We start from the raw sequence: 9,922 nt of genomic DNA on the forward strand, positions 1-9,922 counted from the left end.
ATTTTTAGTAGAGACAGGGTTTCACCATGTTGACCAGGATGGTCTCGATCTCTTGACCTCGTGATCCACCCGCCTCGGCCTCCCAAAGTGCTGGGATTACAGGCGTGAGCCACCACGCCCGGCCTGAAACCAGAAGTCTCATACTGTGCCGATGGGAGTGTACATTGCTACAACTGTTGTACTGGATCGAGCGTAGAAAGTTAGCACCAAGACAAAAGTATGCCAGATTGCAGGGTCATTTATTATGCCGGCGACCACAGAGGTCTCACGTCTCTCCAACCTGTGGCGTCGAAAGGAAGGTGCCAAGACTTTTTATACACGAAAACCCACCTTGTGAGTTGGGGTGAGGAGTGGGGATGGGGATGAAAAGGTTTCAGACATTCCAAGGGCCAGGGGATTCTGTAATTCACCTCCTGGGCGGACGAGGGTGGGGGTCTCCGGACATTCCAAGGGCCAGGGGACTTTTGTCATTCTGTTTGTTACTTCAGTGGTTTACAGAAGTCAAGATAAGCATTTGTTTACACACAGATCTGAGTTATCCTGGGCTGCTTATTTTAGTTATTACCGGTAAGCAAAGGCTAGCAATTCTGGCACAATATCACACAACCACTTCAGGAAACTGGCCATATCTGCTAAAATGCAGCACATCCCCCCACCCTATAACCCAGCAATTCAACGCCTAGGTGTATATACCCAACAGAAGTGTGTATACACGTTCACCAAAAGACGCTTCCACGAATGCTCCGTTTGGTCAGGTTCGGTGGCTTATGCTTGTAATCCCAGCACTTTTGGAGGCCGAGGCAGGAGGATTGCTTGAGGCCAGGAGTTTGAGACCAGCCTGGGCAACATGGCAATAGCAAGGCCTTATCTCTACTAAAAAAAAAAAAAAAAAAAAAAAAAAGTTCTGCTGTCTCTGATGGGCTTGCTTGAAAAGAAATGTTCATAGCCACAGCAGTCATAATGTTTCCAAACATGAAACTATCCAAATGCCTGTAAATAGTACAACAAATAGTGTTGTGTTCACACAACAGAATATTATATAGAGATGAGAATGAACAAACTGTACACAAAACAACATGGATGAATTTATTTCACAAACATAATATTTTTTTCACATCTCCTTGAATTATCACAAACATAATATTGGGCAGAAGAAACTGAACCGAAAAGAATATTATGTGGCCAGATGTGGTGGCTCACATCTGTAATCCCAGCACTTTGGGAGGCCAAGGTGGGCAGATCATGAGGTCAGGAGTTCAAGACCAGCCTGGCCAACATGGTGAAACCCAATCTCTACTAAAAATACAAAAAATTAGGCCAGGTGCAGTGGCTCACGCCTATAATCCTAGCACTTTGGGAGGCCGAGGTGGGCAGATCACCTGAGGTCAGGAGTTTGAGAACAGCCTGGCCAACATGGTGAAACCCTGTTTCTACTAAAAATACAAAAATTAGTGGTACGTGGTGGTGGGTGCCTATAATCCCAGCTACTTGGGAGGCTGAGGCAGAAAATTGCTTGAACCGAGGAGAAGGAGGCTGCAGTGAGCTGAGATCGTGCCACTGCACTCCGACCCAGGCGACAGAGTGAGACTCCTCTGTCTCAAAAAAAAGAATACTACGTGATTCCACTTACATGTTAGAAATCAGGAAAAATGGTTCTCCTCAGCAGGGAAGGGATGGGAAGGGTGGGGACACTGGGAGCACTTCCTGGGGGGTTGTAATGTTCTGTTTCTTAGGCTGGGTGCTGGTTGTGCTGATGCATTTCATTTGTGAAAACTCATTGAACTGAGCATTTACAATCTGTGCACTTTACTGTAGGTGTGCTGGTCTTCCATAAAAAGTTGAAACTCTGTTTTGACATTTATGGAGCTACCGTTTGGGTAAATTGAAGCTGTGTGTCACTGATTAAACTCTCTTGGCCCTGATGTTCCTTCCCCTATGCCTCCCCCTCTTCTATTCCTGGCCTCATCTAGCTCCCCACACACCCCACTGGTCTGCTTCTGATTGCACAGGATATGCAATTATATATACATATACATACATTTTAGACAGAGTGTCACCACCCAAGCTGGAGTGCAGCGGTGCCATCATAGCTCACTGTAGCCTTTATCTCCCGGCATCAAGTGATCCTCCCGTCTGAGTCTCCTGAGTAGCTGGGACCACAGCTTTTTTTTTTTTTTTTCATCTTTATTAGAGAAGAGGTCTCACTATGTCATCCATCAACATGTATTTTTGTTAGAGAAAAAAGTCCTTTAAATTTTTTCCCCACAAACTGCTGTATAGGTGGGTGTAGCCGTCGTCTGGAAGCCCTGCTTTCCCTGATGTTTTATCAGTTTGAGATTAGGTTCAGCTGTGAGTAAAGAGAAATTGCAAAGTACTAGTGGCTGAAATCAGGGATTCTTAAATTTAAGTGTGCATCAGAATCACTTGGAGGGCTTGGTAAGACTCAAACTGCGGGGCCCTCCCTCCCTCCCTCCTTCCTCCTTCTCTCCCTCTCTCTCTCTCTCCTTTTTTTCTTTCTTACATGGTCTTGCTCTGTCACCCTTATGTATGGTGGCACAATCATGGCTCACTGCAGTCTTGACCTCCTGGGCTCAAGCGATCCTCCCACCTCAGCCTCCCAAGCAGTGTGGATTACAGGTATGTGCCATCATGCGTGGCTAATTTATTTTTTGGTAGAGATGGGGTCTCCCCCTGTTGCCCAGGCTGGTCTTGAACTCCTGGACTCAAGCAATCCACCCACCTTGACCTCCCAGAATGCTGGGATTACAGGTGTAAGCCACTGTGCCTGACCAAGATTCACTTTGGTACACGTTTTACTATGCAACCTCAAGAGGCTCACAGAGCCCTGAGATTCACTGAGGAACCCCATTTAAAAATCCTTGTTATAGAGGAAATCTCCATTTCAGTGGTGGTTTTAGGAGCCCCAGGCCCTGGGACAGCAGTTTCAGGAGGTTTTCCTGAATAGCACCAACTCCGAAGTGAGGGTTCTAAGTGGGAAGACCCCTGTGGCAGTGGCATAGGTGGCTGAGATGGCACTGCAGTTTCAAGGGACCCCAGAACTGGGCTGAAGACACAGGGTAGGGTGAAGGTAAGGAGGAGAAAGTGGACAGAGGGACAAAGGGGCATGGAGCAGGAGGGGTCAGGAATGCACATGCCAAGGAACTGCATGTCAGCAGCGACCGTGTCAGGCAGGCAAGCACTGGGACACCTGCAATGTGTTCCCAGCTGGGGCGGCATCCTTGCATGAGGTCCTGTTCGAGGGGCTTCCAGGAGAGGGCCCTGGAACGCTAGTCTCCAGGTCACTGGCTTGGGCCTCGTCCTCCCTGGGAGGCGGCAGAAAGGTGGGAGTGGCCGTTTTCTTGTTTTCTTCTCTCTCTGCTGTCACCTTCCACCCCCCTCTCTGATGGATGGCACAGACTGAGTTGCAGCTAATGGCTTTTCACGGAGCCTGGAACTAATGAAGCTGCTAACAAGTACCTGGGTGAATGAGTTACTGTCTCTGCCTCACTCTCCCCCTCCCTCCCTCTCCCCTGCTGAAGGCCATGGAGGAGGCCACAGGCCGCACAGCAGCTCCTGGATACTAGAGACACAGAATGGGGATTGAAAGATGGGGCCCGTCACCCTAGGCCAGGAAGGCAGTGTGGGGGGACACAAGAGGGTGGAAGTAAACACTGGGGAGAAGCATGTGTGGAGAGGGAACTGGTGAGAATTGTGGAGAAATGTGGGGAGAAGCCAGTGGCAGAGACGTGAGCAAGAAGGAGAAGGGATATGTATCAGGTAGGGCGGGGTGGGGTGGAGCGATGGTCCCCTCTGTGGCAGGCACTGGGGCACACCCTGCCTTGTCCCTGAGGAAACCACAGTTTGGTAGGGGAGAGAGAGGCATGCAGATATAGTCACTGGTTGGTTTGAGATGGAGTATCGCTCTGTTACCCAGAATGGAGTGTCATGGCGCCATCCCAGCTCACTGCAACCTCCACCCTCTGGGTTCAAGTGATTCTCCTGCCTCAGCCTCCTGAGTAGCTGGGACTACAGGTGTGCGCCACCATGCCTGCCTAATTTTGCTGTTTTTAGTGGAGATGGACTTTCACCATGTTGACCAGACTGGTCTTGAACTCCTGACCTCAGGTGATACATCTACCTCAGCCTCCCAAAGTGCTGAGATTATAGATGTGAGCCACCATGCTCAGCCGTTTTTTTAACAGGTTCTTACTCCAATCACCCAGGCTGGAGTGCAGTGGTTTGATCCCGGCTCACTGCAGCCTTGACTTTCTGGGCTCTGATGATCCTCCTGTCTCAGCCTCCCAAGTAGCTGCTCCCAAGTAGGCACATGCTACAACACCCAGCTAATTTAAAAAATTTTTTTAGTAAAGATAAGGTTTCAATATGTTGGCCAGGCTGATCTCAAACTCCTGGGCTCAAGCAATCCGCCCACCTTGGCCTCCCAAAGTGCTAGAATTACAGGTGTGAGCCACTGCGCCCAGCCTACCCACTGTTTACGTTGTCGGAAGAAGCCTGTGACATGAGCTTTACTATTCTCTTTTTACAGTGAGGCTCAGAGAGGCCAAGCAACTGTCCCAAAGTCACACAGCTGAGAAATGTGAGTTGGATTCAAACCTGGAAACTCTGACCCTAGAATCCATACCCTTTCCACCACCCCGAGGTTTGTAAGTGCGTGGAAAGGAAAGACATGATCAGAAACAACTGAGAACAGATCGTTCTGGGTTGATCTGATTTTCCCCGTTGATGGAATTATTTGGTCGGGGATGGGGTGTTGAAAGCTCTTCGTGTCTGGACTTCAGCAAGGCACACAGCAAAATCTCTCCTGACGTCCTGCAGACATGCGATGATGTGTGGGCGAAAGGGCTCAACGGCTGGAAGAATTTCTAATTAGACAAGAGGCTGCTTCTACAGGCAGTCCAGCTGAAAGCGGGAGGTGGTGGCTTTGCGCCACGGGGCTCTGTCCTTGGTCCTGCTCTGTTGAACTTTTTTTCCCCTTATCCTCTCCCCCATATTTATTTCTAATTATCGAAGTAATGCATGTCTGCTGTAGGAAAAAAAAAAGATAACTAAGCCAAAAGAAGGAAAAAGCATCCTAACTCTCACCAGCATCACTTGCCTAACTGCGTTTTTCAATTTGCTGTAACTTTGAACATTTTTGGAATACAATGTTGGGACCCGAAATCCCACAACAAAAGAGAACCTACTGTTCACACTGAGGGCGCAGCCCGCCAGTCTCTTTATTGCAAACAATAGCAAGGAAAGGTAGCGTGTTATGGGGTGCTTACAATGAGCTGGCAACAGTCCTGAGCTTCTGTTGGGCATTATTAGTTCATTCAATTCTCCTAATCCTTTACGGGCACTTTTATGACCTGTTTTTCACAGATGACAAAACCAAAGCTCAGAGATGAAATGATTTGTTCAGGCCGCAGAGACTGGGTGAACAATTGAGGCAGGGTTTGAAGCAGGTTTTTCTGATTCTGGAGTGGGGCTTTGTGCGACTATGGACCCCCCCCTCCAAAGGTGCCCGCACGTTCACCTGGACCCATCTCTTCCACCATGCCCTCTACGAGTAAAGGGGGCTGTTGTGCAGGATGGTCCAAGTCGCCCTGTTGCTTCTCTTCTGTTTGCACGGTAGCATCTGGGGACATGACTGTTCTGTGCGGGAAATGTGTGAGGGGAGAAGAAAAGGCACACACACACCTTTAAGGGTAAACAACCTTTATCCCATGTAAATGGCAATGCTGATATAATAAGCAAATGACATAATAATAAGCAGATTGATATAATAAACACATTGCAATGGGAAGGGGAGAAGGAAAAAGATATTTCCATTCACCAGACTGTGGAGGATTCACCACCAGACCAGGAAGCAGCAGCCTGGACTCCAGAGTCTGCCACTCGTCCGTGCACAGGCAGGAGAGGGCTCATGAAGCCTCCACAGTCTGGGACCCTAGCTCTTTTTGTAAGGAGTTGTTTAGCATGAAGCCCAGTCACGAGGGCCCTTTGTGAATGGGCTCAAGGAACACAAAGAGGTCAACTTGTTTCTGTGATTGTCTATTGTTTTCCAATAACTAATGTATAGGAATAGATTGAAATAGAGATTTCTCTGAAACAGCGCTGGATGAGTGCCTCAAGGGGCTCACACAGCCCGTTGTGAGACTTGGTGACCATTGTTTGTGTCCACATTCAATTGAGTTCAAATTTCATATTTAACTTTTCCACAACGACCCAGGATGTGATCCCACACCAGGCACAAACCCCAGAGACCCTCCTGATCTGTCAGCAGCCACCCGTGGGTGCTTATTTTACTGAAGGAGGGTGGCTTGCCTAGGAAGCCAGGAATTTATCTTTAAGTAACAAACAGTTTTTTTTTTTTTTTTTTTTTTGAGACGGGGTTTTTCTCTTTTTTCCCAGGCTGGAGTGTAATGGCGCGATCTTGGCTCACTGCAACCTCCGCCTCCTGGGTTCAGGCAATTCTCTTGCCTCAACCTCCTGAGTAGCTGGGATTACAGGCACGCACTACCATGCCCAGCTAATGTTTTGTATTTTTAGTAGAGACGAGGTTTCACCATGTTGACCAGGATGGTCTCGATCTCTTGACCTTGTGATCCACCCGCCTCGGCCTCCCAAAGTACTGGGATTACAGGCTTGAGCCACCGCGCCTGGCAACAAACAGTTTTTGAAAGCTTACTATTTTTCAGGTTATGTTCTAAGCACTTTAGAAATAACTTTTTTTAAAAAATGACTTTTTTGGCAGAGTGCTGTGACCTATGCCTGTAATCCCAGCACCTTGGGAGGCTGAAGCAGGAGGATCACTTGAGGCCTGGAGTTTGAGACCAGCCTGGGCAACATAGTGAGATCCTGTCTCAACAAAAATAAGTGCTAATAAAAATTAGCCAGGTATAGTGGTGCATGCCTGTTTTCCTAGCAACTAGGAAGGCTGCAGTGGGATGATTGTTTGAGCTCAGGAGTTCAAGGTTACAGTGAGCTATGACTGTGCCACTGCATTCCAGCCTGGGTGATTGAGATCCCATCTCAAAAAAAAAAAATGTTTTTTAAAGTAACATAAAGTTGGTAGAGTGCGGTGACTCACACCTGTGATCCCAGTGCTTTGGGAAGCTGAGGCAGGCAGATCATCTGAGGTCAGGAGTCTGAGACCAGCCTGGCCCAACATGGTGAAATCCCAACTCTCCAAAAAAAAAAAAAAAAAAATTAGCTGGATGTGGTGGCACACACCTGTAGTCCCAGCTACTCAGGAGGCTAAGGAAGGAGAATTGCTTGAACCCAGGAAGCGATGGTTGCAGTGAGCCGAGATCACGCCATTGCACTCCAGCCTGGGCAACAAGAGCAAAACTCTGTCTCAGAAAAACAAAATAAAACAAAACGCAACAACAACAACAAAACATGAACAGACACTGTACCAAGGAGGACATAAAGATGGCAAATAAGCACATGAATAGATGTTCAATATCATTAGACAATAGAAAATGCCTTTTTTTCTCCCCGACCTTGGCTCACTGCAGCCTCCACCTCTGGGGCTCAAGTGATTCTCTTACTTCAGCCTGCTGAGTAGCTGGGATTACAGATGTGCACCACCATGCCTGGCTTATTTTTGTACTTTTAGTAGAGACGGGGTTTTACCATGTTGGCCAGGCTGGTCTTGAACTCCTGATCTCAAGTGATCACCTGCCTTGGCTTCCCAAAGTGTTGGGATTACAGGCGTGAACCACCTCTCCCAGCTGGAAAATGCAAATTAAAACTGTGATGAGGTGCCACTATCCACACGTTAGAATGGGTAATTAAAAAAATATTGACAATCCGAAGTGCTGAGAGGGTGTAGAGCAGTTAGAACTCTTGCCCACAGATGGTGGGAATGCAAAATGGTACAGCCGTCTTGGAAAACACCTTGGCACTTTTTTTCTAAAGTTAAGCACACAATTGCCTATGACTCAGAAAACTCTCTCCAGGGTGTCTGTCCTAGAGAGATGAATATGCCCACATGAATGTTTATAGCAGCTTTGTTCATAGTTGATTCAAACTGGAAACAGCTCTAATGTCTTTCAATGGGCAACTGAATAAACAAACCACATTAATATATTGGGATATTTACTACTCAGCAATAAAAAGGAATGGACTATTGATACACAAAACAAATTAGAGTGATCTCCAAGGCATAAGTGGTGGACAAAGCCTGTCTCAAAAAGTTACATACTGTATTATTCCAGGTGTACAACAGTCCCTAAAAGACAGAACCATAGTGATGGTAGTGGGTGCAAACTCCGCCTCAAAAAAAAAAAAAACAAAACGATTTGCCATATTTGCATGGGTCTATTTCTGTACTTTCTGTTCTCTTCCATTGACCTCTTAGCTGTCTGTCACTTCAACTGTACCACGCTCACTGCCTTTTTTGTTTTTTTTGAGAGAGGGTCTCCCTCTGTCACCCAGGCTGGAGTGCAGTGATGCCATCTCAGCTCACTGCAGCCTCTGCCTCCAGGGTTCAGGCAATTCTCCTGCCTCAGCCTTTTGAGTAGTTGGGATTACAGGCATGCGCCACCATGCTCAGCTAATTTTTGTATTTTTAGTAGAGACGGGATTTTGCCATGTTGTCCAGGCTGATCTTGAACTCCTGGCCTCAGGTGATCCTCCAGCTTCGGCCTCCCAAAGTGTTGGTATTACAGGCATGAGCCACCTTGCCTGGGCTTTTTTTTGGAGACAGGGGCTTGCTTTGCCATCCAAGGAGACTACAGTGGTGTGATCAAGGCTCACAGTAGCCTCACACTTCTGGGCTTAAGCAATTTCCCCACCTCAGCCTCCCAAGTAGCAGAGACTACAGGCACCACCATGCCCAACTAATTAATTAATTATTATTATTTTTTTTTGTAGAGACAGGGTCTTACTATGTTGCCCAGGCTGTTCTTGAACTCCTGGCTTCAAGTAATACCTCTTGCCTTAGCCTCCCAAAGTGCTGGAATTATAGGCGTGAGCCACTCAGCCTGGCCTGAGTGTTGTTTTTTTAATTGTGAGTGGACTTTGAATTTTTGTCGAATGATTTTTCTTTATCAAATCAATATTATCTTTTTTTTTTTTTTTTTTTTTTTGAGACAGAGTCTCACTCTATTGCCCAGGCTGGAGTGTAGTGGTGAGATCTTGGCTCACTGAAACCTCTGCCACCTGGGTTCAAGCGATTCTCCTGCCTCAGCCTCCCGAGTAGCTGGGATTATAGGTGCGTGGTTCCATGCTGGCTAATTTTTGTATTTTTAGTAGAGACGGGGTTTTACTATGTTGGCCAGAGTAGTCTAGAACTTCTGACCTCAAGTGATCCACCTGCCTCAGCCTCCCAAAGTACTTGGATTACAGGCACAAGCCTGTATTTTTCTAATAATAGTCTGTATTGGATTTATCTTAGTGCTTTTCCATTGCTAATTTTTATGTGAAACTAATTTTCCTGAATTTTCAGAAGGAGCCTTCATCACAGTTTTTCTTTATTTTTTCTGAGATGGAGTCTCGCACTGTTGCCCAGGCTGGAGTGCAGTGGCGCCGCGATCTCCACCCACTGCAACATCTGCCTCCCAGGTTCAAGCCATTCTCCTGCCTCAGCCTCCTGAGTAGCTGGGATTACAGGCAGCTGCCACCACGCCTGGCTAATTTTGTTTTGTATTTTTAGTAGAGACGGAGCTTCACTATGTTGGCCAGGCTGGTCTTGAACTCCTGACCTCATGATCCACCTGTATTGGCCTCCCAAAGTGCTGGGGTTACAGGCGTGAGCCACCACGCCCAGCCAGAATTCTTGACTTCACAGATCTCTTCCTTATTGTTTTCATGCAATGTGAAAATGACAGTGGCTTTGGTCTGAGCTTTTTCTGGCTGTGTTCCTCTCTCCCCCTTTTTTTTTTTTTTTTTTTTTTTTTTTTTTTTTTTTTTT

At 47.0% G+C, this 9,922-nt stretch overlaps 1 long non-coding RNA gene across 1 annotated transcript; it reads right to left on the reverse strand.

Annotated features, from left to right (window-relative positions):
* Window positions 1–124: 124 nt before the first annotated feature.
* LOC116552622 lies at window positions 125–690 on the reverse strand. The gene is made up of 3 exons (XR_004269466.1): window positions 603–690; window positions 270–271; window positions 125–167 (listed from the first exon to the last, which is right to left on the reverse strand). It is a non-coding gene; the product is annotated as an uncharacterized LOC116552622 (long non-coding RNA).
* Window positions 691–9,922: the final 9,232 nt, after the last annotated feature.

This window comes from Sapajus apella, unplaced genomic scaffold, assembly GCF_009761245.1.
Source record: "Sapajus apella isolate SASKATOON/1434 unplaced genomic scaffold, GSC_monkey_1.0 scaffold12, whole genome shotgun sequence".
NCBI classification, from domain to species: Eukaryota; Metazoa; Chordata; class Mammalia; order Primates; family Cebidae; genus Sapajus; species Sapajus apella.